This window comes from Notechis scutatus, chromosome 1 (assembly GCF_049901735.1).
Source record: "Notechis scutatus isolate UNSWTSFEM ecotype Mainland chromosome 1, rNotScu1.2, whole genome shotgun sequence".
NCBI classification, from domain to species: Eukaryota; Metazoa; Chordata; class Lepidosauria; order Squamata; family Elapidae; genus Notechis; species Notechis scutatus.
In genome coordinates this window covers 103,990,523-104,009,095 of record NC_142009.1, presented here as the reverse complement: position 1 = coordinate 104,009,095, position 18,573 = coordinate 103,990,523, and the positions used below count along the sequence as shown (strand labels likewise).

General features: G+C 36.2%; 1 protein-coding gene across 8 annotated transcripts in view; it reads right to left on the bottom strand.

The window, feature by feature from the left end:
• The window catches only part of FYN (FYN proto-oncogene, Src family tyrosine kinase), a 137,459-nt gene that overhangs the window by 67,493 nt on the left and 51,393 nt on the right, over positions 1 to 18,573 (bottom strand). For all 8 annotated transcript variants that reach the window (XM_087942117.1, XM_026666694.2, XM_026666695.2 and 5 more), the window contains exon 2: positions 8,936 to 9,009. The gene's annotated coding sequence lies outside the window, so the exon portion shown is untranslated. The remainder of the gene's footprint in view (positions 1 to 8,935; positions 9,010 to 18,573) is intronic.

Here is an 18,573-nt window from a genome sequence, read left to right as displayed (position 1 = left end):
AACTAGAAAGTTGACTTGAAAAATGCTTTACTTTCCATTATCCAGAATTGACTACAGTATAGTTTTAGACTAAACCCTTATTAATGCTTGTATTATATTTTAGAATAGGCCCGAATGATCTGCAAGATCATCACAAAACAGCAGCAACAACACACAGCCCAGGACTTCCGGTTTGCAAGGTTTCAGCAGCGGCAAGGCTTCGCGATACTGTGCGATCCCTGCTGCGTCCGCCGCCAAGGTTCCCCCGATCCGTTTGGATCTGGGGGATATAGCTGCCCGTAGAGGCAGCTGAAGACAGGGGGATCCGGACAGGGGCTTGGGGTGTCGCAGACCCCCTCCCCAGCCAGCAGAACCCCCTTTTCCCAAGGCGGAGGAGCGGCGGTCAGCAATGGCCGCCACGAAGAAATCTGCAGCCGGACAAGCTGGTGCAGGAGGGAGAAAGTTGGAAGAATTACGAAAGTTGCTTTCAACCGGGACAAGGCAAGAGAAAATGCCCTGGAGGCTTGAAGGCTGCTAAGGATACATTGTTTCCAGTGAGAGTTACAAGCTGCGAATATTCTAAAAGGGAAAGTTTTTTTTTTGTTTTGTTTCACTCTCCTTCCTAACGTGACAGCGGATGGAAAAAATCTTTTTGGCTGTGAGTGGGAAGGGAGAGGGGGAAAAAATTGGAGCAAAATTTGAAAATAAGGAGAAGATTGCCTAGAATTCTAAAGAGTTACTAAATATCAATAAGACTTCTAAAAGATATATAAGGGAACTTTAAAGGGAACTTTGTGACTAAACTTCAACCCCAGAAAGAGAAAGTGAAGAAGGAGAAAGTATTTAAAAGGAACAGCTTGTTTGGATTGTGTGGTGATTTTGGAACTTCTGAGAATCATTTCTGACTAAAAGCACTTGGGTGGTTGTTTGGAAAAACTTTTTCTCTACACAATGGCATCACTTGTGGATGGACTGAAACTTGTATATCAAAAATATGAAAAAGAAAAGCAAGAAGGGAAAGATGTCCTTGGCACTCTTTTTCAATTTTTAGAAATGGCGGTTTGTACTTATGTAAAGCTGAATGAGCAACAGGATGATGGGGACAAAGAAGAAGCCATCTTTGATGAACAAATAACTTTGGTCGGAGAAGGAAAAAAGAAAGAGAAAAAGGAAAAGAAGACTTTAAGACCTGGAAAAACAACCCAAAAAGAGAAGAATAAGGTGAAAAGGGGATATTATGTTAGGAAACAACAGAAAGGGGGAAAGCAGAATAAAAGGGAGATGGAGAGAGGGGGTAAAGAGGACAAGGAGAAGAAGAAGCAAGGGAGAAAGGAAGGGATGAGAAGCCTTAATGGTGGGGAGCAAGATGTAAAGAAGCAAAAGTTTTTTAGAGATAATGGATAAATTTTTATTGAAAAAGGGATTCTAGAAAGGTACATAAGATTGCATTTCTATATTTGTATTTAGAAATAACTATAGAAAATTGGAAATAATATGTAATTTAAAATGTGATAAAATATTTAGTATAATCTAGTGAAATTTTTGTTAAGAAAAGGGGAGTACTGTAATAAAACAATGATTTAAGATATGTGATGTGGGGGGGAAACAATTTTGGAAAGCATAAGTGTTCCCACAAAGGCATGATATTTAATTGAAATGGGTAAAATGTTTAAGATATAAATGATTGTTAATATTAATGATTAGACTATGTTATTCTAGTGAAACTTTTTGAGAAATGAGAGATTTGAAGTAGAAGAAGGGGGAACATCATAATGAAATAATGATCTATAATATGTGATGTGTGTGGGGGATAACTATGGAAAATAGGTGCTCCCATAAAAGTATGTGATTTAACTGAAAAGTAATGTGCTAAATATTTAAGATATGAATATCAATATCAATGAATAGATTTGTATTGGTTTTGATAATACTGTATAATTTTAGAATGTACCAGACAGAATCCCAATGTAAGTTATGTGTTCTATATTAAGTATTATAAATATAGGGGAAAGAGATAAAGGCATCATACTCCATTTAGTGTACAGGAGAAGTTTTTTTTTAAAGAAGAAAGATAAATGGATAGCTGGAAATAGAACAGACAAAGAATAATAAATATTATGATTCGAATTGAGAGGAGATAAATAAAATAAAATTGAGAAAATTTAAAAGAGAGGAGAAGTTATATAGAAAATTGAAAATGCTAATAAGATATGGAATGGTATGTAAAATGAATATGAATTTGAATTTGTGTCTGTACCAAGAGTTTTAACCAGGGACTAAGCAACTTTCAGAAAAGAGATTTTTTATGCTTTTATATTTTGTGTTTTTGTGTATTTATGTTTTGTATATCTTTAAAAATTAATAAAATTTGTTCAAAAAAAAACAACAACACAGCCCAATAGATCTATGTGAATACCTAGATGGGAGATCAAGTGTAATATTAAGCAGGAAGAAAATGAATAAATCTTATGAAGAACTGACAAATGTTGCCAAGAAAACCTATCAATAAATCAAACTTTACTGGATGAACCCTTTGTCTTAAAGATCACAAAACATAGCCATTCTATCTTAATATGAATTATGATGTATCTCTCATATTCTTTGCACATTCCTTAAAAATTCTGATTGTAGCCTGAAGTTCCAGGGGACCAAAGAAATATCCTGAGAAAATAAATGATAGTCACATGTGCCTGGATGTGAAATAGGCATCAGTGTTTTTTAAAGGTACAACAATAAAAAAAAAAGCAGCTGCATTTCTACTTTACTGTTTGCAAGCTTTAAAACACTCCTTTTCAATCAAAGCAGTCCTCAAAACCTTTGCAATGTTTAAAAAATGTTAAAGTGATTTAATACTATCAAACTAGAAGAAAAGACAGAAGAGCCAAATATAGATTTCAAGCATCACATTAGACAAGCACATTAAAAAGTTAGTTTTGCAAAGCCATTTAGGCTTATGAAAGACAGAAAAACTGCTTTGACCTTTTCTTCATGCCAGTGGTATTCAATTTAATTGATTATCTACATAATACAGGGTAACAATCATGCTAATTACCCATGGGGTTTAAAGCAATCAAGTTACTGACTAAACTAAGAAGACTGGCACATATGCCTGCATCCAGACAGTCTCTATCGCTGTCCCTCATTTTAGATACTGAACTGTGCAGTGTGCTTTCTCTGCAGCTGTCCCATAAGCAGGCAAGGAATTATTCCCGTTACTTTACATATAGCTAAAAATTCAAAACCCATGTTGGAAATAACTTTACAACAGATGCAAACACTATCAATTTTGTGCAAAAATGTCTTCTCAAGGTATTTAAAATACTTCAAATCACAGGAAAACAGTATCAGCTCTGTTACTTTGCTACAAGCCTGAAGTAATTCAACATAAGCTTTAGAAAACAGGCATTTGCAAAATTCATGTTCTAGTCTGGGATAGCTAAACTAAAAGATAAATGATACCTCCAATAATTAAGCATTTATTATGAGTGAATTGAGAGAATTAGTAGAGTTGCAGGGGGCAAGGAGCTTCCCAATATGACTATTTCTTGACAGCGTCAAGAAGGTATACAGCAGAGAAAATCCATGTGGAAAGGAAAAAAATTAAGATGAAAGTAGAATAAAAGTAGAATGACTGCAGAGAGAGAAGTATGAGTTGTATGAAAAAATTAAAAGACAAATTAACCTCCCAACAGAATGAATGGAAAGTAGATATAAGGAAAGAGATTATAGAAGCCAACTGTCACTGAGGGAGGAGTTGCAGACTGCCAGAAAAGTATGTGGATTTAACCAATAGGAAATATAAAAAAATGGTGACATGGTTTAATGAAAAATGTCAATGAAAAGAAATGATATACAAGAACAATTGCAAAAAAATAAGGATGAGTGAAAGGTATTGTGTAATGTATACAAAGTGGAAACAGAATGTAATAAAAATGGAACAATTAAATCAGGCAGGGACAATGCAGTCTTACTAGTGATTTCCTATTCCTTATGGACACTTATAGAACTACTACTGTTCCAGTAAGGAGGACCAAAGTTTTTATTTTGTAGTTCTACATGATTGTGCAGAACAACCTCTCAGCCATTTAAGTGTCCAGGATAATTACAAAGAGTTTCACAGCATTAATACAAATAGATGTAAAGATAAATTACTTCAGAGGCAATTCTTTCCTTAGTATAACAATGCTTTGTATTCACCAAGAGAGGAAAGATCTATAAATCCTTTATTTGCGGCATGAAAAGAAATGTTAAAGTAAGACTACTGGCTCAGCAATGAAAGAAGCTGTGCTTCAGAGGTGGTATTCAGCAGTTTCGGACCAGTTCTGGAGAACCGGTAGTGGAAATGTTGAGTAGTCTGGAGAACCAGCAAACACCACCTCTGACTGGAGATTTTACAGTATCCTTCCCCTGCCACGTCCACCAAGCCACGCCCACAGAACCAGTAGCAAAAATAATAATAATAATTGAATCCCACCCTGCTGTGCTTGTCAGCTGGAAAGCTGATAGCCTGGGTTCAAGATCAAAGTTCCACACAATGGAGTGGACTCCTGTTCCTGCCCCAGCTCCTCCCTACCTAGCAGTTTGAAAGCACACAAATGTGAGTAGATAAATAGGTACCATTTAATGGGAAGGCAACAGAGTTCTGTGCGCCTTGGCATATAATCATGCTGGCTACATGACGGCAGAAATGTCTTTGGATAATGCTGGCTCCCTCAGCTAAAGAAATAGAGATGACTGCCCCCTACAGAAGAGTCAGACACAATGGACAGGGGAAACTTTTACCTTTATGGCATTTTACCTTTACCTTTATGGCATTTTAAAAAGAAGTCTGTTATTGTAGGGCAGGGGTGTCAAAACGGCATCACATGACTTTTTCCCCTTTCACTAAATCGGGCGTGGGCATGGCCAGCGCATGTTGCATCCCACCTGCGGCCTGCAAGCTTGACAGCCCTGTTGTAAGGCATCCTCCATGTTGGTAGTGAGCAGTGCATCACCAACAAAATGCAAACTACTCACTAGGGAAGCTTGCAAACGAGCCATTATTTGTTGTAGGGCTTGTCAACTGTCAGCCTTTTGAGCCCATCAGATTAAGCAATCTAAGTTATGAACACTAATACATTTCTGCCTCTGTGTTTTTTCTGAGTATTGTCTTGGTTACGGTTACAGATCTTCTTCCTGTTCCTCAAGGTTATTCTTACTACCCACTACATCAAGTGAAGCAAGCTTTGGGTGAAGCTGTTAAAAGTGTAATGCCTCAGAAACAAGAATAAAGAAAATAAGTTGCCCTGCATGGTAGTATTAATGCAAAAAGAAGTTGAGGTTTGCCATGCCCACCCTCCAGGGAGGCATCTACAGCCATCTTGGGTCTGGATAAAATTGGCCTCCCTGTCCAAAGAGGTCAGGGCTGATGGGAAGAACCCATGGGGAACTTTATGGTCAGAGCTGCTTCAATTATCAAGGTTTTCTGGGTCAACTGGAAACTATCATGATGACTTCACACTTTTCCATTTGCGCTTGCTGCAAAATGAGAGTTTGTTACAGGAGTCACAGGAAAGCTAAAGACCCTTACATCATGTAGATATTCAGGTAAGTCTTTTTCCACAGGGATCAGGGTAATTAATTCACGGAATTTGCTGGCTTATAGTCTGTGGATCTAGGGTTCAATTTCCAAGACCCATGCTGCCGAAAGAGATACAATATGAGACTTTGTCTATTACAGCATCCTCCAAAATCTCCTCCATGCAGATGTGAGGCATATAATGAGAGGTTTCTTTCAGAACTACCATATAATGGTGACATAGTAAAGATCAAATTCATAGTAAATATCAAATTTAGAGTACTGGACTCATTTGTATATGTCTAGGAAATTTACAGCCTGTCAACGATTTACTACTTTGATTGCTAAAGCATTCACTTCATGAATCACCTTTAAAATAATGTAATCACTGGGGAAGTCATTCCTGTTTCTAAACCAAGGAAGCTACTAGAGATCTATCAGTAGTTCCTTTAAAGTTTTTGATATGGCCTGGAACAAACTATAGTAACGTTGGCCTGTATTCTTGATGAATCTGCTCAGTTTATCAAGGAAAGGGGTATTTGCTGCTATGTCTGAAGCTACAAGACCTATTTCAACTACCCAAAATGCAAGAATGACTGGGTAGGTGATGTGATTGTATTTCCTGGGTGTATTTTATGGATTTAGGAAAATGAAATTGCCTTGATAAATCAACCTCAAGAGTTCGCAGTAACCATTTCTACATCAAATGCAACCTCTACTTGCTTCTCTCCATTAATTCTCTTTCTTTTCTATTCAAATGCCTGAGCAAGTGAGAGTGAGAGCGAGTCATTGGGCGAGATGAAATTGGAGGAAGCCATGCTCAACATTCCAGGAGATTCTCCTCTTGAGTATGTGAGCTGGGAATTTGCTTCCCACAGAAAGCCTCCTTGGGAAGTCTGAAGATAAAAGCAAAGAGGAAGTGCACTGACACTTTTGCTATAGTCATTTATAAGAGTTGTGTTTCCACTGAGTTCTGAATAGGGTGAGGCTTTCCTCTCTTGAAACTCTTCAAAACGACAAATGCCATATGTTTGACAAACAAGTCAAATGGACAGGTTCTCATTAAAAAGTGCCATTATATATTTCTGTTGAGATCCAAGTGAAGAAGGGAAGATCAAGCAAGAGAGTGAACTGAAGGAGTGACACCAAGTCAAGACTGGGAAGGAAACAGAAAGATTGGACAGGTGATATGCCAGAGCAGTGGCTGGCAAGAGCCACTGACTAAGTGGATGAAACATTGAGATATGGTCTATGGGCTGTAATGGCAAATCATTTTCCATAGACTCCTCCAGTCTCAACCCTTCCTTGCTCACTAAGCAACTACTGTAGATAAAACAGGGACCCTCAACAGTCCTTATTATGGTGCTTAGTGGACTGTCTTCCTCAGAGTTTTTCTTGCTCTAAGAAAGAGCATTTCTGTAGTTCAGGGGTCTCCAACCTTGGCAACTTTAAGCCTGGAGGATTTCAACTCCCTGAATTCCCCAGCCTAACCCTAACCCTAACCCCAGCTTTTCTGGCTGGGGAATTCTGGGAATTGAAGTCCTCCAGTCTTAAAGTTGCCAAGGTTGGAGACCCCTGCTGAAATTAACCATTGGGAGAGGAAAATAAAAAGACAGGATCTTTGGATTTAATGTACTCCCTGCCCACTATATTAAATCAATGTAGTGTAAATAAATAAGCAAAGGAATGTGCATGAAAATGGATTACTATTATGGGATTATTCAAGACCATTTAATTGAATAGTCTATATGCTAGTTTCATTTTAAGTTAGCAAACTGATTGATAACCAGTTCTACTAAAATTCCTTCCCCCCCCCCCCAAGTACATGAATTATGTAAGAGATTACATAGGGAATAAAAGGAAATAAAGAAAAAAGAAACAGGAAGGCAGTGGGATAGGAATACATTTATCACAAAATGTATATATTTCCCATAAATTCCAAACTTATTAGCAGGTCTGAATATTCAACAATGCATAAAAAATATTCAAATATATCCTGCATTTAAGGCAATGATAAGTTTTAGCAACATGGGTGTATCTTTCAATGTCGGTGGCATTCACATAAAGCATATTGCAGAACAGTGTAAACTTATTGTGGCAATTGTCTATCTTAGCTTGAAGTATAAAACCCATTTATGTAAAAATAAAATAAGCGTTCCTATGATCACAGCTTACAGAAATAAAGCTAGATGAAATCACATGTAGTTTTCAAATATATACTTTTGACTGGCATATGAAAAAAATGAATTGAGAACAGATAAAAATAGCAGATTTTCATTTACTTTCTGTCAGGTTCAAATCTGCAGCAAGAGATTCGAAAGTGTGACTCCTATAAAAGCATTTGTTGCTGATTTTGGATGAGGTGGCAATGGATAACATCATGGAGGTGAAAAGGTGAATTTAATTCATCTTGCCCCCCTGTTCACTATATAAATCCCCAACAGATTACTTCCTTAGCATACACTATATTTCAGTAAATAACATGCTTCACTAAATACCCTGTCTTGGAGCCTGTTTTCATTTCAAACGATGCTTTTTAAAATATCACTTGAAAATCTAAAGTGCACCCACATTTTCAACTTAAAAATTTCTTTAGTGAGTACACTTGAAAAGTACTGGACAAAAATAAACACAAATCCTACCTGGATTAACAAGATACTTTAAGTCAAAATCCAGACTAGCAAAAACAAAGAAAAAATATTCAAAGAATCAAACTAATTAAAAAAAAACTAGAACAAAAAATAGTCATGGCCTGTCAGTGCCAAGTTTTCCAAATAAAACCATTTCATTATACTTTTTTTACAGAATCAAAAATCACTAGTCTTAACTCCCAACTGGTGTTTCATGGTGATATAATCGATTTGCTTTTTTTGAAGCAAGACTTTATTATATTCCTGCCTTAGATTTTAGCCCCAAGTATTTTATAAAAGCCATAGCACAGTACGTAGAAACTGGTTTGACAAATTAAATTATCCAGTGCATTCCTGGCCTGAAGGCTCTGCTGGATTTCTTTCAGAATTAAAAGAAATTAAAAAGAGGAAAATATTGCTATTAATGGCTAACTTTGTAAAATTATAGTTTTCAATATACCAAATTAAATTAAAAATGATTGAAAAAATAGTTTTGAAAATAGAGTCATGATAGTGCAGTGGTTAGAATGCAGTATTGCAGGCCAACTCACTGCTTGCTGCCAGGAATTCGATCCTGACTGATTCAAGGTTGATTCAGCCTTCTATCCGTCTGAAGTCAGTAAAATGAGGATCCATATTGTTGGGGGCAATAGGCTGACTCTGTAAACTGCTTAGAGAGGGCTGTAAAATACTATGAAATTGTATATAACTCTAAAGGCTATTGCTAATTAACTGTAAGCACCCTTATTGTAAAATGAAAATTGCTTACCACAAGTTTCCCCCCTGAAAATGCAACGAGCTTTTGTTCACCACATTTTTTCGGTACTTTCTTTAAGACAGAGTCTGCAAAAAAAGGAAAAGACTTGTTCAGTTATGCCTTTCCATATTGATGGAACACAAACAATCCTAATATTCTGGCATTTCTCATAAAATGTCTTCTTTAAAAACTACTGTGTGTGCAATACTGGAGATGAGATAGTGGGTGAGTTCTCTTTTACAAATCTTAACATGCTCTATGCTCAAAAGATAAACTGGTAGATAATGAGAGTTCCAAACTTTATTAGCTAAGCAAAGGGCTATCATACATTTTTCAACATTGAAATTTCAGTGAAAAAATGGAAAACATTTACTAATTATCAAATGTACTCAATCACACAATGAAGCAAAATGTTCCCATAGAATAATTAACTCCAATTGAGTGCTAGATACACAAATGAAAGCCCACAGGACTTATTTTAATTGAATTTTAATTAATTATCTATTTTATTTTTTAACTTCTGACCATTTTTCCTGAATATAGATTCATTAAATAAAGTGTCATTAAAATCTTCAAAAGGAACTATGTTATTAAGCTGGGTTTAAGCCATATTAATATTCAAAGTTACTTCAAAGTTGTTTAGCATACAGAGGCTTCCTGGATTGTTGACTGAAGGTGCATGAAAACACTAAAATATGTGTTCATATAATATGACCATGGAAACTTGTCTCATCAATCATACCTGCTATACTGTAAACTTTAAAATTTCTGATTTTCAAATCCATCCAAATTCTTAATATTTTATTTTCTCACTCCTTTAAAAACAAATATATTGGTATCACTATTTTATAGAACTCAACAGGCTTATTGTGAATCAACGCTTATTATAAACAGTAAAAATATATTTATCAATTACAGAAAAACTGCTAAATATGCACGATCCAGTTTGGATAATTTGAAAATAAAAAGGCTAAGATGGACAAATATAATGATTTGCCAATGCTAAAGAAATCTTTGTGGTAGGTATCCTAATTCTTCCCTTAAGCTAAATATAGAACAAAATACCTTACACTGTACTTATAAGCTATGGACTGTCATTAAGTGGCAGAAAATATTGGTACTGTGTTGCACAGACATGAATACAATCTTCCTTCCTTTTTTTCTAAATCTTCTAAATTGGCTCTTATTCCACAGCAGAAGTTATTAGCAGACGATGCCTAAGGAATACTTATCTATCAGCCTTCAAACTGATATAAGAAACGTATTTATTCCAAAAGCATGCAAAATGATTATTTATACGTATTTATCTACTTTCAATCTTAAAAACAATTGGCAACATAGGCAACAAAAGCAATTTACCATACAGTTAAACACCAACAATTAAGCACAACACTAAAAAAAATAAAAATCCTTAGAATTATAAATTGCTTAAAGAAAATATCAAACCAGATTATAAAGCTAAGCATTATCTTAATTTGATATATGGATTATATTGTTTGCCAAGTATAACTGCTCATGTTGTGATCATGTTCACAACAAAGATGCTTATACCAAGAATGCTTTCTCTCTTGTGCAAGGCTGTCAAACTCGCAGCCCGTCAGCCAGATGTGTCACGCCCTGGCCATGCTCACGCCTGGTTTAGCGAAGGGGGAAAAAGTCACAATGTCACATGACACCCTGTGACGCCGTGAGTTTCACCCTGTCCTAGTGAATCACTGACAAATGGGCACCCTCTTCCCTAGATCTTCCCTCCTGTAATGGCATAAGTAAATCATGGAGAAGTTGCCCCTTTAGATATCCAAGTCCATAACTGCTGTATATTTCTGAAAATGCACTGACTCATGTGGTAAGATGCTGGGCCTGCACTCGCTGAGGTTGGTGGCTCGATTCTCATGAGCAAATAAACCGTACAGGGACAAGAAAGGAACCTCCCCCAATTGCCTACCAGCATAACACCACCTGTAAAGATAACACCGCCCAAAAAAATTCCTTTCTCAGAGGAACCTTGGTGATCTCTGGCTAACATGTGCCATACACAATAACAATAACAACAAGTTGATACCTAGGACGCTGGCAGCAACCCGTATCAACCATTAGCACCAGTCAATGGTATTTGTGATGCATTTTTGAATATTCAGTTGACTGGGTTTCATGTTTAATGAATAAAATATCTAATAATAATAATAATAATAATAATAATAATAATAATAATAATAATAATAATAATAATAATAATAATAACAATAACAATAACAATAACAATAATAACAACAACAATAACAATAACAACAACAACAACAGACAAAGTTTTGGAACACAATATCCTGAATATCACGATTGTGAAGAAAAAAGTGGGGATCATCGACATTGCCATACCTGGTGACAGCAGAATCAACGAGAAACAACTTGAAAAAGTCACCAGATATCAGGATTGAGAAGAGACTCTACAGAGACTCCGACATAAACCAGTGCATGTGGTTCCAGTGGTAATTGGCACACTGGGGGCTGTGCCTAAAGACCTAGGCAAGCACTTAAAAACCATTGGTGCTGACAAGATCACCATTGGTCAGCTGCAGAAGGCCACCTTACTGGGATCTGCTCGCATAATCCGCCGATACATCATGCAGTCCTAAACACTTGGGAAGTGTTCGACTAGTGATTTGTGATATGAAACCCAGCATGGTTATCTCGTTTGCTGTGTATAGTGTCATTTTTGTGTATAAATAATAATAATAACAACAACAACAACAAAAAGTGCATGAATCCTGCTAGAAAACAGCAAGGCCAATTCAGGTAAGATCTTGAAATAAATGAAACAGTTCTTGGGAGTAGTTAATATGCATTCTGTTGAGCTTGTATTCAGGTCATATAAAGAGACATTTACAAAGGTCCTTTATTACAGCAACCCACAAGGAAACACTAGCTGTCTACTGTGAAGCTTCCCACCTGCTCTAAACAGGGTGGAGAGGGGAAGGAAAGAAAGAAAGAAACTCAACTTTACATGTTCTCTGAAAACTATTCACACACCCACACACTATGTTAAAAATTAGTAATTCCCGTGTTGAAGTCATACTGAAGCATATGTATGATATGAAGTGCAATACTGAATAGAGTCCATAGTTAAAATGTCACTTCTTCCAAAACTTCGCCAGCTGGTTTTAATCACACAAATTGTTGTCTGGCTCCTGCCAAATGATTGATCTCCCTGTTTGATCATAAGTTCATTTTTATCAAGAAGATTAATTCACTCGTTTAAATTTACAGCTGCTCTACACGAATGTTTTATCAAGAAAAGGATAGCTCTTTATAAAACAGCAAAGCTTGCTTGTATTACACAAGCAACCATGTTAAGTTTCCCTGAGGAGCTTTTTCTTTGGTGGGTGCTAAGAGTTGATGAGACATGTGTTCCCATTGAAATGGGCACACATATTACGTGACGGGCACATTCCAAGCATTTTGAAGGCCAGAACAAGACTCCTATTTATAGGATTCTTTCAATGAATGGACTTATGTTAAATCAGTGAGTTGTTTACAGCGATTTCAATAGACATGAACTGCGCTTGGTGAATGTTCTTTTTAAAGAAACTGAATTTCATATTTTGGAAAATGTTCTGAATCCCAATATTTTATAAACTGCAAAGACTTGTGCCATTGCATGTACTCATCACTTCCTATTATATAATAGACACAGGATCTCACTGTAGTCCTGGCACAACTGGAATGGTATTTAGACTAAAGAGAATTAGATGTTTATTTGCACACTATCATCAATTATACTTCATGCTGAGATGTATTGTTTAGAATATTCTTCCCATTCTGGTGATGTCTGGTGGAGCATTCAGCTCCCATGTAGTGTTGACTGGACACCATGGAAGTGAAAATCTATATCCAGAAGGCACCTGATTGAGGAAGACTGGGGTAGGAATGAGAAGACAAATGGAGAAAGTTAACATTGATTGCTAGCACTTTAATAAAACTATCACAAGATTCCAGTATCTTTTTTGTTCAAAATCTTTGCAAATAAAAAATCTATAGACATTCAGGGCAAAAATATTTTCTGATAATATTTGATACAAATCGTACTAGTTTGAATATTTGGGCAGCTTTCGGATCAAATCAATCTATAAATAGGAAGTCATATTGCTTTCAATTTCAAGGGATAGTTTGGCTTGAAGCTTCATCAAAGCAAAGTACAACACAACTCTTTACTGAAGAGTTACAAGTAATTGCAGGGAATGCCATTCAGGTATTTGGAGTAAATGTTTACCAGTACACAGAATATGCTAACTCTACTTTACTTCTCCCAAATAGGACAAGGAACTTGGAGATTTTGGGGAGATAATTGAGAATGAATATGCTCAAACCTAGTTTAAAAAAACAAACAAGCAACAGGAGTAGGAAAACTTTTACAGCTGGATATGAAAGAACTAAAGTTTTTTTGAACTCTGCACTAATAGGTGAAGCTCAGTTGCAGTGATCAAGAACAGTTTTAAAATAGTTTATACTGATATGTTACCGGTAGTTGCAGCACTACAACTCTAAGTGGAGTTTACCTTAGTTTCTCACAGGTTCAATAACTGTTCCAAAAAATGAAGTTTTCCTCATGGAGCTAACTTGTAGAGCCATGGGGGGGGGGGAGTGGTTAGAATGTAATAGTGCAGACTAATTCTGCTCACTGTCAGCCGTTCGATCCTGACCAGCTCAACATTGACTCAGCCTTCCATCCTTCTGAGGTTGATAAAATGAGAACCTAGTTTGTTGGGGACAATATGCTGATTCTTAAATTGCTTAGAGAGGGCTGTAGAGCACTATGAAGAAGTATATATAAGTATATAAGTCTAAGTGCAATTGCTATTGTGGAAAAAAAATACATGGAAAATTCATCCAGTGCAGAACAAGGCTGTACAAGAGTGAAGAACTATTTCAAGCACACTTGTTATGCAGAATAATTAAACACAAAACTCTTTCTTTCCTGTGGTTGTAAAATTCAAACAAATCCCTGGAACTGGAAAAGAAAGCTATCTTATCTCACAAAAACTGATTTTAGATGATTTTTTAGCTCTGCTCTTGGGAGTCAGTACAAAGGAAATACTGGCTTCAGAAATACTTTGCCTCCACTATAGGAAAAAAATGTTGATCTTCTGAAATGTTTCTTGGGGAGAATGAGGAAAAAATCTTCTCCCATTGACTGTGAGAATCTTTATAAAACCTAAAACAAACTGATTGTTAATGTTTGATATTGAACCTCAAGTTTGTTTATGCAAATATGAAAAAACAACTGCAAGTAATCTTGTAACTGGATCTTGTAACTGGATAAAATTCTGAACAGCTGCCGGGTTTTGTGTTTTGGTTTTTTTTTTGCATTAATTAGACATGCAATTCTAGGAAAAAGAAATAAAAGGCTTAATTTAGTAAATGTTTCAGTTTCAGCATTACTTTAAAGAATATAAATCCAGGGGAAACTACAATAATCTATAGTACAGTATGTTGATATGTAGCAAATAAGATAAGCTCTCAATAGCTTTATTGTGTACAGGGAATCTAATGCCAGCATGGTGTTTGCAGATTCTTCTTCTAAATCATTTCCTCAAAAAATATCAGAAAAAGTAACTGTGATTATTAGATGTGAAATCCTTACTTTTTCCACAGTATTTTAATCTGGAATTCAATAGAATTAATAGAAATTTTGCCTTAGAAAAACTTACATCCAATTAAATATGCACAAGATTACCCTATAAAAATGCAGTTGACATTATGAATTCAAAAACTTACAGGTTTTAAAAACATTACAAGGCATAGTGTTTACGGTTGCCGAAAGAACAAAATGCTTTACAATGTTCAAATATTTTTTCTACTTTCTGGTATTCATAGAATTTTAAGGATTTTGTTTTGTTTCTTTTAAAATCCAAATATTACAAACAAACGAAGAACAGGACATTAACATTATTATTATTATAGTTGTTAGATCTTATTGCATTTGAAAAAAGCATATAGGCAAATACAAAGATCATTTTGTATATAAAAGCACTCTGACATTCTGCCAGATTCCCCTAATGTGGTTGAAATAGAGAATTCAAGCTGGAAGACATATAAACTGTAAATCAGTTCTGAATAATTGTAGTACTATTGATCTGGTTTAGTAGTTTCCATCCAATGATGTTCTCAAACCTTGTATTTTTATCCATACATAAACGAGCTCTCAATGGAAATAAGTGAATCACCATTTACGGGATGACATTATAATTAGGGGGCTCTCCATTCACTAATATACTAGCGGTTTACTCCACAATGAAAAAGAGATGCTATGAGAATGCAACCTTTTACTGTGAAGTCAAGATGTTGTGGTAATTTCAAAAGAGAAAATGAAAATAATTGAAAATAAGGGGTTCCCTCCCCACTTCTATACTATATTGTTATGGTTCCATACACAGCTTAAATATTGCATTGATATCCCCAAAAGAATATAAACATTTAATCTCTTACAATGAAAATGTCTTTAAAACTTCTTCCTATTGTTACATTTCAATTTATGTTATGGAGGCACAGCAAGGCAGTGCCAGGCCTGCCTTACCCAGTAAGATAAAAGATCTGGGGCTGAAGGAATTCATTTCTAATTATCTGCAAACTAACATTCTTCAGGTGAAATGATTGCAAAAGAAGAAGAAAGATATTCTCATAAAATCAAAATGATCACCGTTATGACATCCAAAGAAGTTGCTTCAGCTCTTAAGATAACTCTAGGCTTTGTCCTTTATAGACTACAAATTCTACACAATATTTCTTGGAACAGAGATTCATTTGATCAATCAGAAAACAGTTACATGATTATAGGCAAAAAACACAAGGAAGACAAGTTTCAGACAATGTCCTTAGCATCTTTAGTATCAACAGCCATCTTTTATCAAAGGATGCTAAGTATGTATGCTTTTGTGAAATGCAAAGGTCAAATTACATAAACAACTGAGCAGCACAGAAAATAGGAAGTATGAGCATTAGAGCCAATGCTGATCTTAACAACTCTGTTCTCTTTAGGTAACTGTAGATAATATTAAATTGTCAATGATAAGGTAGTCCACAACTAGGACCAGGATTTCCATGCCCAATATTATGATTTTTTGCCACAGTTGTTAAGCAAATCGTGCAGTTTAAGTGAATCATGTGATTATTAAGTGGATTTGGCAACCACATGATGGGAATGGGAATCACATGATTCCAGGATGCTGCAACCCTCATAAATACGTACCAGTTGCCAAGTGCCCAAATATTGATCACCTGATCATAGGGATGTTGCAATGGTTGTAAGTCCAAGGACCAGCTTAAGTCACTTTTTTTCAGGGCCACTGTAACACCGAACGGTCACTAAACAAATGATGGTAAGACGAGGAGAAACCTATATATTAATTGTAACCAGTTTTTTGTGTTAAGTCATAATTTATAGCCAAGGGTTTTGCAGTAACAAGGAATAAGTTTATAATTACTAGCAATGGCTGATCCAAACTTTATTTATGAATAAAATGAAGTTTCTTCTCTAAACAGTATTATTGAATGATCATTTCAGGGTACTGCCAACCATTAAGTGTGGGCAGGATAGCAATAGCAGACTTATATACTGCTTCACAGTGCTTTACAGCCCTCTCTAAATGGTTTACAGAGTCAGCATATTGCTCCCAACAATCTGGGTCCTCATTTTACCAACCTCAGAAGGATGGAAGGCTGATCTTGCCATTATAATATATTCTGATAACATGTTTTTTTATGACATCACGGTTCTAGAATATCCCAAATATTGTATGTGTCAGTAACACAAATTCTTATGCCATGTTTCAATAGTGAACCAGAACAACTACACCGACTGCAGGAAATGTTAAAAAGATAACACATGTTTGTCACATAACTAGCAACATTTCCTGCTACTTGTAGCAAAACAGAAAATACAGCCGTTGTAGACGTTGGGGTTTTTCCTATCTACCATAAAGACCATTTTCTCTGCAACCGTTTTCCTGTTAATACAAAAAAGTGCATTTCTCAACATACTACAGCTCCCACTCAAACATATGCAATTTAGGACCAATTTATTAGCTATCAGAATACTTTTTCAAGTTTCAGAATCTTTATGGTTTTATTAGCAGGTTAGATATATTACTAAATTGCATTCAATGTTAGCGTTACATGTAGGGGAAGCCAAGAATGAATTAAGGAGGGAGGGGAAATTGTAAACTATGGTAGCACAGAAGAATCAACCATAAAGACTGCACATCTGCCTATGGGGAGACAAAGTACTTGGGTTTTGGAGAGGATCCAACAATTCTGATACCAAGTAATTTAACTGCTCATTTCTATGGCTGAAACATCAGTTTAGAGGAAGTCACAGCTGTTGCTTCATCACATCCCAGACTTCATGGACAGCTGTCAGGTCCCATAAATTCGTATCTTGTTTTTAGCAGGAGTATTTGAGAAATTTCATACACTATGATTTTTTTTTTAATTTTAGGAACTTAAGAGTATGTGGTTTAATGAGGATGATCAAACTACCTTGCCCTGTAAGTTAATGAACCATTTCAAGTTTTATCTGAAGTCAAACTACATATACAGACATATTTGATAAGTTAGATTAGACAGCATTCAATTAAAACCACAGTTGATTTAGCCACAGAAATATTTTTTTTAAAAAATAGTAAAAAGTAAAGCTACAGCCAAAAATATCAGATCAAAACTGAATGCAGAGAGATAAATTAAGTGCCCTTCTTACCAAGTGAGGGAAAAAAAGAGCAGGAGATGGTAAGACTTTTCTGGAGATCGCTAGAAATTTAAATTTGATTAAAGAAAAAAAATCACAGTGCAAAAAAAGTCAAACGTATCTGTGCATATTTGCAATAGATCGGTGTTTCATAAATATAGTATGCATAATTACTATATATGATTTAATGAACTTTTACATGAATGGATTGCAAGGAGTCATAAGAGAGCAATACTATTTGACTGATAACCTTTCAATGCAGGCTGCTTAGTAGGCTTTTTAAATGCCTCAATGAGCTCATTGAGGAAGGAAAAAGCCATTTGCTTCTCCTCCTCCAGAGCTCATTGTGTTTCCATTCTGACCACCAGTGTGAAAATCAAAGCCAGAGAAAGGGCGTTGGTACTTACCTGATACGCCCGTTCTCTGTGAGCTGTGAAGAGCATCCAGAAGTGGGAGGTGCTTCAGTTTCTTCTGGAAAGTCTGGGCTTAAAACTCCGGGATGCTCCTCCTCCTCCACAGGACACCTCCCCAGCGTCCCCCAGTTTTGCGAAGACTGAGTGTCAAAGTCCGGAACTCATCACCTAATCTAGATCCCTGACTGGAATGGAACCCCACCAGATGGAAAGAAATGGGTGGGGCTGGATGTTCACAGCTCACAGAGAACGGGCGTATCAGGTAAATACCAACGCCCTTTCTCCCATGAGCTGTTCAGAGAATCCAGAAGTGGGACATACCAAAGCTTGGCCTGTCCTAAGGGAGGGATTCTGTCTGGACCGAAATCCACTCCTAAACTCTGTGGACCCTCTGCAGGACTCTTCTGCCAAATGAAGCGTCCGCTGAGGCATAGATATCAATTTTATAATTTCTGACCAAGGGTGATGGTGAAGCCCAAGTTGCTGCTCTGCAAATTTCG